This window comes from Musca autumnalis, unplaced genomic scaffold, assembly GCF_047663935.1.
Source record: "Musca autumnalis isolate F117 unplaced genomic scaffold, ASM4766393v1 scaffold_2, whole genome shotgun sequence".
NCBI lineage: Eukaryota > Metazoa > Arthropoda > Insecta > Diptera > Muscidae > Musca > Musca autumnalis.
Window position 1 is genome coordinate 157,040,074 of NW_027411755.1, and position 13,186 is coordinate 157,053,259.

The following is a 13,186-nucleotide window of genomic DNA, read 5'->3' on the forward strand; positions in this document are numbered from 1 at the left end:
CGTATTTAGTCTTCTTTGAGTCTAAAAACTTTCCGCCAGAAATTTGTAGGTATAGATCGGCGTTTTCATGTATCCCCCACTGCTATATATGGCCCGAATTTGGGTATTTTGAAGGTTAGCCACATTGTTTTACCAAACTTGCTGAAATTTGGTATTTAGTCTTCTTCATAAACGAAAGGAAACTAATTGTTCTATTTTACTTCAATACAACTCGTGGTGGAGGTTATAACAATTTCAGCCTTGCCGAAGTTAACGCCGTTCTTACTTGTTATGAAAAGATAAGGTACACAGCCCAACTCGATCTTACTAACCACTATTTTCATCATTTATTATAAAAATTGACATTGAGAAAAATCAACACGTACAGACATCAATTATTTAAAAAGGCGCACTTCATTGGCTACACTGAACATTATTTAACATGTTTTACATACCGTTTCACATACCTATCAATACACTTACAAAACAAAAGATATTTAAAAACCGTTGTTTATTTTGGATATTATAATATCTTAATATACAACGTAAATATTGATTAAAAAATATCCCAAATAGGGTCATTTTGACCTGCTTTTATACCCACTTATTATACATGAAACATATATATTTTTTCATAACTGCGGGCAATGGGATCCTATAAACAATATTTAACACTATTTAGTGGCCACTGTGCATCGCACAATAGTACAGAAATCGATTTTTCTGTCGCCACCGATTGTTAATGTCTATATGGTGTTCTAAAGTATTATTTATGCTCGGCTACTGCATTTTAGTGAAATCCAAATTGATTGGAGTGGAACTTTTAGGGAACAATATGAAACAAAGTTTCGAATTCGCAAAGAGATGCCTGAGAGTAACCTGGTTCAGCTCACACATACATATCCCGTTCCGTCCATTTAATACTTTTTAAATTTATTGAAATTACATGGGTTTTGAAGTGTTTTGAAAATTTTCCCTTTTTAGGCGAAGATCATTTTTAGTATTAATTTTTTTATACCCTCCACCATAGTATGGAGGGTATATAAAGTTTGTTTTTCCGTTTGTAACGCATTGAAATACTCATGTGCGACCCTATAAAGTATATATATTCTTGATCAGGGTAAAATTCTGAGTCGATCTGAGCACGTCCGTCCGTCCGTCCGTCCGTCCGTCGGTGGTAATCACTCTAGCATCCACAAAAATGGAGATAGAACGCTGAAATTTTGGGAAAATGCGTCTTTTGTTTGCAGGCAGGTCAAGTTCGATGATGGGCTATATCGGTCCACGTTTTGGTTTAGCCCCCATATAACGGTACCCCCCGATTTACGGTATTTTGACGTTTTTAGCTACATTTTCAGACCGATTTAGCTATAATTTGACATTTAGGGTTCTAAAGTGTCAATAAACTTATATAACAAAAGTTGTGGACATAGGTCCACGTTTTGGTATAGCCCCCATATAACGGTACCCCCCGATTTACGGTATTTTGACGTTTTTAGCTACACTTTCAGATCGATTTAGCTATAATTTGACATTTAGGGTTCGTAAGTGTCAATAAGCTTATATAACAAAAGTTGTGGACATAGGTCCACGTTTTGGTATAGCCCCCATATAACGGTACCCCCCGATTTACGGTATTTTGCCGTTTTTAGCTACATTTTCAGACCGATTTAGCTATAATTTGACATATAGGGTTCTTAAGTGTCAATAAACTTATATAACAAAAGTTGTGGACATAGGTCCACGTTTTGGAATAGCCCCCATATAACGGTACCCCCCGAATTACGGTATTTTGGCGTTTTTAGCTACATTTTCAGACCGATTTAGCTATAATTTGACATTTAGGGTTCGTAAGTGTCAATAAGCTTATATAACAAAAGTTGTGGACATAGGTCCACGTTTTGGTATAGCCCCCATATAACGGTACCCCCCGATTTACGGTATTTTGGCGTTTTTAGCTACATTTTCAGACCGATTTAGCTATAATTTGACATTTAGGGCTCTTAAGCGTCAATAAACTTATATAACAAAACTAGTGGACGTAGATCAATGTTTTGGAATAGCCCCCATATAACGTTACCGCCCGATTTCAGGTATTTTGACGATTTAAGTCGCATTTCTAGACCGATATAGCTGTAATTTGATATTTAGGGTTCTTAGTGACCAGAAAACTTATATATTAGAACAAATTATGAACATAGGTATAAGTTTTGGTATAGCCCCATATAACGGTACCTCCTGATTTTCGGTATTTTGAGATTTTTACCTACAAGTTTTAACAGAATTAGCTGTAATTTGAACATTTGACATTTGAAGTTCTTAAAAGTCACCACTCCTATCCACCAAAATTGTCTGAAATTTTGGGAAAATGCGTCTTTTGTTTGCAGGCAGGTCAAGTTCGATGATGGGCTATATCGGTCCACGTTTTGGTATAGCCCCATATAACGGTACCTCGGTATAACGGATTTCGGAATTTTACCTACAAGTTTTAACCGAATTATCTGTAATTTGAACATTTGAACAAAATTGTCATGAAAGGTCGATGCATTGATAAAGCTCCCATATAAAAGTACCTCCCGATTTTCAGTAATTTTATGATTTTAGCTACAATATTAGACCGAACTAGCAGTAATTTGACATTTGAAGTTCTTAGTGGTCACAACACCTCTCCATAAAAAATTGTCAACATATGTCCATGTTCGGATATAGCTCCCATATAACGGTACCTCCCAATTTTCAGTAATTGGCAATTTTAGCGACAATTTTTAACCGAACTAACTGTAATTTTACATTTGAAGGTTGTAGTGGTCACTACACAGCTGCATCAACAATTTTCAACATAGCCCCAATATAACGATACTTCCCGATTTTCGGTACTTTGAGGGTTTTACTTAAAATGTTTAACCACGTAGGTCCATGTTTTGGTATAGCCCCAAAACAAAACTTCCGAACTTCCGTACCTTAGCTTTATTTTTTGGACGAAGTTTCTGTAATTTGAAATTTAAAAGCCAACAAAAATTCTGCAACAAAAATTGTTCATTTAAGTTCATATTTTCGTATAGCCCACATACCTCCGAACTAGCTGTTAATGGCATTTGAAGTTCCCACGTTATGTACCGATTTTCGGTATTTTGAGGATTCTGGCTACAATTTTTAAACGAATTAGGAGTTATTTGACATTAAAGGCTCCCATCAAAAACTGTCAACATAGGTCCATGTTTTATTATAACCCCTATATTATAACCCAATTTCTCCTCCACCAAAAATTGTCAACATACATAGTTAGATATAGGCACCATAAAAAAGGCCTCCCGAATGAAGCATTTTATGTACATAATTTGACATTTTTAGGTACCCACTTAAAGTTGGGGACAGGACAAAAACTAATTATTCCATTTTAGTTAAGAATATTTTATGGTGGAGGGTATGAAAAGTTCGGCCCGGCCGAGCTTAACGCTTTTTTACTTGTTTTAATTAATTTATCATTGGAATCAAGCTTAATGATCAATAATGCAAGTGAAAAAGGAAAGCCGACGACTCGAACCCACACACCCACCACCATGTGACATGACATGTTTCGCCTTTGGTAAAGGCTCCTCAGACATATCGGATGTGGGACGGCTTCGATATCATCTAACTTTTCATCTTTCAAATGCAATTTGTTTTTTACAACGCTGAATATTTGTTCAATCATTGTATGGCTTTCATGACAAACGCTTTGTGTTTTGATCTTATCGTTATAATCCGGTCCTATCGTCGGCATTCGATTCTTATCTATTTCATTAACGTTTTCCTTCCTTGCTATAGCAATTGGTTTATAAATAAAAAATTAAGTTTTTCAAAGTTTTTTGCCCAAATATTGACTAAGCAACAGTATTTAAAACATAGTGTTGGGCAGCCTAGTTCCCTAAAACCGATGCTGCGTGTTTTTTTCTCTGATGGAATTAGTTCCTTAGCCATCCGATTAGTGAGAAGTCCTTTAAGAGAATGTAATGTATTCCAAGGATATTTTACTTAGAAAAACTTAAATCATTTACATCGTTGTTATTAATAGCTTACGTTTCATTAGGGTGTAAAGCTGAACAAGGAATAAAGACTTTGTATAGAAATTTTAATAAATTATTTCAATAGATTTAAATTCCATTTTTTTTTTCTTATTCATGGGACAACATTTGTGTAAAACAATATATTTTTTGGCTTCAACGACTAGATGAAGTTATTTGCTGATGTTCATAGAAATGAACAATAAAATATATTCACCATAATGAGATGAGCGCATTTGAATTCTAAAGTTCCATCGCGAGTAGTAAGAAGATCATGTCCCATGGACATTGTAAATCAATATATCGTCACCATGAATGCCCGAAGTCGTATCTCTAAAAAGTCTAAATTTGTTTTTTGATTGAATCTAATACATAAGACTAAAATGCACGTGCTTGCAAAATTTTCAGCTTCTACGTTAAAAAATAACGATACTATTCAACAATGCATTTCGGAAAATGACATAACATTGCAGATTTTGTTGTAATGACGGATCCCAAAACCAAGCGATTCCGAGGTTTTGGTTTCATTACTTACTCCCATTCATATATGATTGATAATATCCCATATTCTCGCCTTTATAAGATTAATATTTCCTAAAAGAGTTTTTCATTTTATAACGTTTTTTGCTTCTCCTGTAAAATTTTTAGTTTGTTAGTTACGACTTTTGGCATATATGATGACGATATGTACATGTGCTACGAAATTTATATCCTTGGAAAAAAACTATGAGTAAATATACACCAACTGTAGATAATTGTTTGACGACAAAAATAATATTTTATTAAAACAACTTTGGCGATATTTTCCACGGGGTATGGTTTCGTTTGCAAGTGAAGTTGCTAGAGTTTAGCTAGTACCAAAGAAATTCTCGATTAGAGTAATTGACTCTTGGGTATACAAAGTTTCTTGTTGAAATGTATGAAACAAGGGAACTGATGAGAATCTGTGGCGAGATTCGAAACTACAGTCTTCCCTGCCTTACCCCTTGGTAAACAACGCCAATTTTTGACACTAATAAATTAAAGTTGTTTTCATAAATATTTAAATAAAATATTAAAACAACGTCTATGGACCTAAACCTGACTGTTTTGAAAAGCAAAATAGAAGTTGTCATCTCAAATAGAAAACGCAAACCATCCTAGAAATTAACATTTTTGTAAAAAAATTGAAATTCTGGCTGGCTTGTTCGCACGTTAACTCTTGAACGGATTAACCGATTTGGTCCAAAATTTGGCTTTCGTAACATTTCGTCCAAATTTAGTTTAAGTTCGAAGATAGGCCAATCGACAACTGCCGCGGGTACCTCCCCCACAAAAGTTCAAATTTGTTCACAAAAATTATGCGCACGATAACTCTCGAAGGGACCAACCGATTAGGTCCATACTTTGCACATCGTAATACTTCTACCAGACATAGATAAAGTTCGAATAAGGACTAAATCAGTTCACTCCTTCAGGTACACCCTACAAAAAATTTCGGAAAATTGCAGTTTAAGACCTCCCACCTCCCACGCTAAATTTCGTCAAAGTGCAGGTTAGCACCACCTCTCAAATAGTTTGGATTTTTCTTGCAACAGGTTGCACTCAAGGCCCCTATTACAATGGTACAAGTTTTTTCACACATCCGCCGCAAAACTTTTGAGATTTTAACCAAAAACGCAAAACTTTTGAGCCCAAAATTCTGAAGACCCCCCAAATACACACATTTTTAGGAAATGTCAATTCACACAGGCTGATGGTGTACTTCTGTCGGCAAAGCCTATTGATACCTCTTTACTGTTTTTTTTTTAATATTTTGCATTTTTACAATTTATTTATTTGGGTTTGATATTTATACAGTTTTTTGTTTGTAGTGTAATCATAAACCCGCTAGAGGTCGCAATTATAGCTCAATTGTCACGAAATTTTGCATGAGGTAACAGTTTAGGTTGAAGCAAATGCCCATAAATTTGCATGATGATCTGATATTATATAGCGATTGACATTCACCATTACTTTTGTATGAAAAATATACAAATTTTATTTTTGATCCATATTTTCATTCCTAGAGGGCATATACCGGCAAACTAGCCTACATATGGAATAATAACTACTGACCTTTCCCCTGATGCAAATTGCAATAATGTGTCTGCTAGATAACGCACCTACTGCCTGATATATAATGTGTTTTGTGTAGAGAAACACAATTTCCTCCCATGATACGAGGGTGGTTCGGAAACTTCTTAGCCTATCAATGAAAAAGAATAGTTAGTTTTTCAAAAATATTTTTATTTTTCAATATAATTTCCTGAAACTTCAATACACTTAGTCCAACGCTTTTCTAGCAATGCTATCCCTTGATTAAAATAGTTTTCCTCAAGGTCTTCAAAATAGTGGTTTACAACTGTAATTGCATCTTCATTTGAGGTAAAACGCTTGCCAGCAAGGAATTTTTTAGATTTGGGATCAAGTAAAAGTCACTGGGAGCTAAATCAGGAGAATAAGGTGGGTGGTCAAGCAACTCGTACTTTAATTCGTTGATTTTAGCCATTGTTAAAACACTTTTGTGCGCTGGTGCGTTGTCTTAATGAAAAATTATTTTTTTTTTGTGTTGTAAGCCAGGACGTTTTTCTCGAATTTGTACATTTAATTGATCCAAAAGGTTGCAATAGTACTCTGAATTTATTGTTTTACCCTTTTGCAGATAGTCAATCAATAAAATACCTTTGAAGTCCCAAAAAACCGTTGCCATAACCTTACCAGCCGATTGAATTGTTTTTGCCTTCTTTGGGGCACTTCCTCCAGCTTAAGTCCATTGTTTGGATTGTTCTTTTGTCTCTGGAGTATAGTGGTGGATCCATGTCTCATCAACAGTTATGAAACGACGCTTAAAATCCATTTTATTTCGCTTAAAACGATCCAAACAAGCTTGAGAAATGTTCATTCTTTTGCGTTTTTGATCGACTGTTAACAAATGCGGCACCCATCTTGCAGAAAGCTTTTTCATCTGTAGTTCTTCATGCAAAATTAAATGGAATCGATCATTTGAGATGCCCATGATATTAGCAATTTCACGCACTTTTATTCGTCGATCATTTAATACCATATCATGCACTTTGGCTACGATTTATGTTGTTGTTGCTGTTTTTGGACGTCCACTACGTGGTTCATCTTCAATGCTTGTACGACCACGTTTAAATTCAGCAACCCAATTTTTTACTGTTGCATATAAAGGAGCACTTTCACCTAACACATTCACCATATTATTATGAATTTCTTGTCCCGATAAACCTTTTTTATGTAAATATTTAATGACAGCACGCATTTCTAATTTTTCATTGTAAAAAAATTGCCGATGCGTCTTTTTTAAACACCTGTTTCTATATGAAGGAGTTGCCAGATCGAAACAAAATTTAACATGTGTTCATAACAGAGATGGAAGTTTCCAAAACACTTAACTTTTTTCTGTTTATACCGCGCTTTTTGTGCTAGGCTAAGAAGTTTCCGAACTGCCCTCGTACAAATTGTTTCTACCGTGATAGAGAAATTTTCAGTTCGGTTATCAAATTGGATTTTTATACAAATATTGCAACATGGGGTCGCCTCGCCACCTACTTTATACCTCAGGATTTAGGGTAAAGGGGATACAAACAAAATACGACCAAGGATATGTCTCATCGAAATATTGGTTTTAGACCCCAAGTATATTTGGACGAAATTCGTTTTAGACAATTTTGAGTCTATTTAGCGCTGTCCGTCCATCTGTCTCTCGTAATGTCTAACTGGCTGGTGCGCACGATAACTCTCGAACGGATCTACCGATTAGAACCAAATTTTATACAACGTAATATTTTGCTCAAAATTTGTTTAAGTTCGAATGTAGGCTATGTCGGTCCACACCTCCCCCAAAAAAGTTCAAATTTGTTTTCGAAAAATTGCGTGAACGATAACTGGCGAAGTGAGCAATCGATTTGCCCCAAACTTTCCACATATTATTATTCCTTCCAGATATATGTAGATCGGATAAGACTATATCGGTCTTTAGGGTACCTCCCACACAAAATTCGAAAAGGAAAATTTAAGGGTCCTGTACATGCGCCGCAAATCCGCAATTTAACTCTCAAGGGGATTTCCTGATTAGTCGAAACTTCACATATCGTATTATTCCATCCAGTTATGTGTCAGGTCGGAATATGGACTATATCGGTCCGTCCTTCGAGTATCTCCCACACAAAATTTGGGAAAAGTACAGTTTGAGGACGCATATCGGATCTATTTGATTATTATTTTCTTTTTTTTTTTTTTGAAGAAGGTTCTTTTTACGGTCCCCATTCTGGTCCCTTTCCCGAGGTAAGTCATACTTCCTGAGATAATAGTCCACAAGTTCCAAAAACCCCTGCCTGCTCCAACTAAAATTACAAATCTGAAAATTTAATTCTCAATTATTTCCAATACTCAGAATTTAGCTTACTAAAATTGATTTGGTATATCCCCATATTACGATACCTACAGATTCCACGTATTTTGAAGCAAACTCGTGTTACAAAATATATATATTTTTAGAGGCTGAAGGTATATCACCGTTAGCGCAGCTGACTTATACTATCTTCTTACAGTGTTTTATTTAACTTGCCTTGGTGTGTGTTTAGTTCAAATCTGGTAACTCATTTTTAACACGGTTGCAGTTGACCAATCGAACTAAAACTTTGCACACTTCTCAGATTTGGATGACAATACACGAATATGAAATCAAAACCAATATTGGTCCATTTTTACACTGTTTTACAGTGTTTTATCTAATTTGCTTTTCAAATCTGGTAACTCATTTTTCACATAGTTGCAGTTTACCAATCGAACTTAAAATTTGCACACTTTTTAGATTTGGATGACAATACATGAATATGAAATCGAAACTAATATTGGTCCATTCTTACAGTGTTTTTACGGTGTCTATCTTGACCCCCTTTTCAAATCTGGTAACTGATTTTTAACACGGTTGCAGTTGACCAATCGAACTAAAACTTTGCACACTTTTCAGATTTAGATGACAATACATGAATATGAAACCAGAACAAATATGGGTCCATTGTTTCCTATAGCTCCCATATAACGGTTCCACCCGATTTCCGGTATTTTGCTTTTCAAATCTGGTAACTCGTTTTTCACGCAGTTGCAGGTGACGAATCGTACTTAAACTTTGCACACTTTTTAGATTTGGATGACAATACATGAATATGAAATCAAAACTAATATTGGTCCATTCTTACAGTGTTTTTACTGTGTCTAACTTGGCCCACTTTTAAAATCTGGTAACTGATTTTTAGCACGGCTGCAGTTGATCAATCGAACTAACACTTTGCACATTTTTCAGATTTAGATGACAATACATGAATATGAAACCAAAACCAATATGGGTCCATTTTTTCCTATAGCCTCCATATAACGGTACCACCCGACTACTGGTATTTTTAGGATTTTGTCTTCATTTTTAGCCCGAATTTGCTGTAACTTGGGAGTTGGAGTTCTCAATAGTCAAGGTCAAGGTTTAATATAGCATCCATTTAACTGTACCACCCAATTTCAAGCATTTTAATCTACATTTTCTTCTCAAATGGACTGTAATTCGGCATTTGGGGATCTCAGTGGTCAAAAAATGTATTTACTAAAAAGTTAAAAATAAAAAATAATTTAAAAAATTAAGTTTCAGTGTTTTATTTAGAAATGTACTTAAAACTAAAAAAATAATTTGTCGCTTAGCTTCAATACACATATTCTTTCTCATGATAGAATCTCTCAAATAAAACGCTTGCCGTTTAATTTTGCCACCATTCCTAATTTAAATGCAAGCGTTTTATTTGAGAGATTCATGAGAAGGAATATATTTATTGAGACTAAGCGACAAATTATTTTTTAGTTTTAAGCACATTTCTAAATAAAACACTGAAACTTAATTTTTAAATCATTTTTTTTTTTGCTGTATAATTGAATATGAATAATTTTGGGATTTATAAATTTGTTTGCATGCAAAATTTTTGAATTTCTATTCATTGTTAGTTATTTCTACCGGTATAAAATATATTTTTGATATCACAATATATGGCCACAATTAACTATTTTCGAAGCATATGTGAGGTACAAGTGCACAATTTTTGGACGATAGATCTTCAATAAACTCGCAATTTTCCCAATTATCAAATATACCAAATTGCATGGTATATATACTTATTTATTTATTTATTTTAGGAGTATTCCAAAAATGAACCTGATATTCAAAGACAATTTGAAGATGTAGCAGGAGGGGCTAATTAATGTGCATTTTCCAATTTTCGAATATTATTTACAAATGTATAATTTATATATTTTTCCACAAACATCCTAGTAAAGACAAGGGAGGCTTCTCTTATATCAATGAATTCATATTAAGTTATTGATATGTGACATAGTTGTCCTAAGTTGCCACTTGTAGAGACGTTTTTCATGGCTGAAGTACTCAGGAAATATCGCCATTATTACTAAGGGGTATTTTGCCACCGTAGACAATTTGATGGGAATCAAACGCGGACATTCAGCGTGCAAGGCGGTTGCACATAGCTAATTCCTACAGGTTGTGGTGTAGGGTATCACATGGTCGGCCCCGTCCGACTATAGCCTTTGCTTACTTGTTTTTAATAGATAGGAAGATATAAAAATCACTTATTTTGATGCAAAATATTAAAACAACTCGAAAGTTTATCTTTGAACTGAAATTCCTCTGCAAACTACTACATCGATTGCGATCGTTTTTGATTCAGCGGAAAGCCGATTGTGTTATCTTTAGAACAAAATAAAATATGAAAATATCCCTATTCGTACAAAAGTTGCAGAATTTAGACCAGGAAAAAAATGATTCTGAACCACTGGCGAGTTACCTGAAGAAGTGTACCTATATAGATCATATTACGATGTGCAAAAATTTTTTACAAGTTCCAAAATTTGGACCAAATTGAATAATCTGACTCCAAATTGTCTAAGACAGATTTCGTCTAAAAATACTAGGGGTCTAAACAAAGTGTATCTCACTCGTTAGACTAAAGGCTGATTCTATAAAAATATTCCATAGATTAAAACATAGTTATTGATTTTCTATAAATCGGTGTATTTTGTAAGACCTTGTAACACACTTTTATTAGTAATATGTGTATTTCATAAAATACATAATGACTATATATGACACATCTTCTGTAGCAGTTTTCACCTTTTTTTTAGTTATAAATCATTTTAATGAAAATCATAAATTACAAATAAGTCGTCATATATTCAGTTAGATATCATATGTTTTTCAAAAAATTAATGCGATTAGTAGAAAACACATGCGAATGTTTAATATTACTCATAAAATTGTTTTTTGATTTCATAGAAATTGTATCAATATTTTGATCTTAGTTTCATAATTCAGAATTGATTTCTCTTTTATCTTTTTGACTCATTTATGACCTTAATCCAGTTTTAATAACTTGGCCAAAACGCTCCCAATGGATATCGTCTTGAACTACATATTTAACCCTCGACAGTCTAGTCAATAATAAAACATCTTTTTTTCTCAATAATGTTTTCGGGTCATTTTTTCTTTTGGTCTACTAGCCAAAAGCGGAAGTTTGTGGCGTTGATTGTAAAGAGGGAGGATTATTTTTTTGTGGTAGAAGAGTTGATTTTCATCCAAAACAGTATCCCTATTATTAATTGTCATAAATCTTTTTTAAAGTAATAAGCTGTCACTTTTATATGATGGCGATGGTTGTGTATTATAGTTTTTGTTTTATGTTATTGACCATGGCTATTATTTTTGGGAGAGGTAAAAATCGTTATAAAATGCAAAGCCAGATTTTTAGTCTGTTTTATGTGTAACATAAATGAGGACTAATAACCTGCTATAAAAATAAGATTTGTGAGATGTTTCGTTTTTTTTTTGGTTAATATTGAACGAATTGTTAATGAGAATAGGAAAGCAGTGTATGATGTCATGTTTAGTATTGAAAGGGGATTGTTACTTTGCACGGAGTTATTTGAGCGATGTTAAAAATTCCCAAACTGAATAAAATTGTGCTGCTAGCTAGGGACCTGAGGACCTTGTCCTTACATCTCAGTTTGTCACAAGCAATGAACGACTGGACAAAAAATATGGCCTTTAGGACAATTTCGTGAAAATTCACCTTTGGCCCTATACAAATTAATATGGAATCTTTGAGGCCCCAGTGGCACGTGTTAACATATAGTGCGGACAACGAGAAAATTTTCTCGAATGTGACCCCTAGAATTTTGCGAACTCCGTACATACCTCTGCAGTCCACGTGGTGAACAGAGAGGCCGTCAATTTAGTGGCGGATATTTGCATATTCCTCACGTAGATAAAGGTGGTACGATCAATGTCGTCTGGATATGGTGGAATACAGGAGACGTTAAACAGCTCCTTGAAGAATTCCCTGTTTCAATCTACTCGGCTTTGACTTCTTGTTCCTGAATTGCACGTATGACTGGCGTCCACACATATAATTGCTTATACAACGTTTCAAACTTGGCCGGAGAGTAGTCTGCTCGATGTCCTCGAACTGTGTGGAGTGCTTGACTGTATCAAATGCTTTTGATAAGTCGAGCTCCGCCAACACTGTTCTATCACACTGCTTGCTCTGGTTGAGTCTTCAGCTAATATGTGTGAAGATGGCATTCTGCGCTGCTGTCGTGCTATGCTGCTTACCTTACTCATGCAGATGATCGGCAATTGGATAACTATTTCCGACGCTGGGGAGGAGTAAGGCCTCAGGAGTCTTTGTTACCGGCGACCAAAAGAAAAATCGGTCTGTGCGATTCACCATCACTGGCATATTTGCCTGGCTTCAGTAGGGGGACCACACAGTCCATTTTCCAATACTCCGGGAACGATGTGAGTGGCAAGCGACAGGTTGAGAACTTTGGTGAGATACTCGACACCCGAGCGGGATGAGCCGGCTGTGTCAGCATTACAATGGCGATTCCATCAGGGCCAAACGTTTTGGATGATAAAGCGTTCGTGATCCCATTCGCTACATTATCCAATGTGAATTGTGGTGGTTCCTACTAAGCAGAAAAATTTCTGATGCAACGTAGTACTCACCTGTCACTCCGCGCACCTCTTAATATCGGTCAGCGTAACGTCGCCAAACGTGATTGAG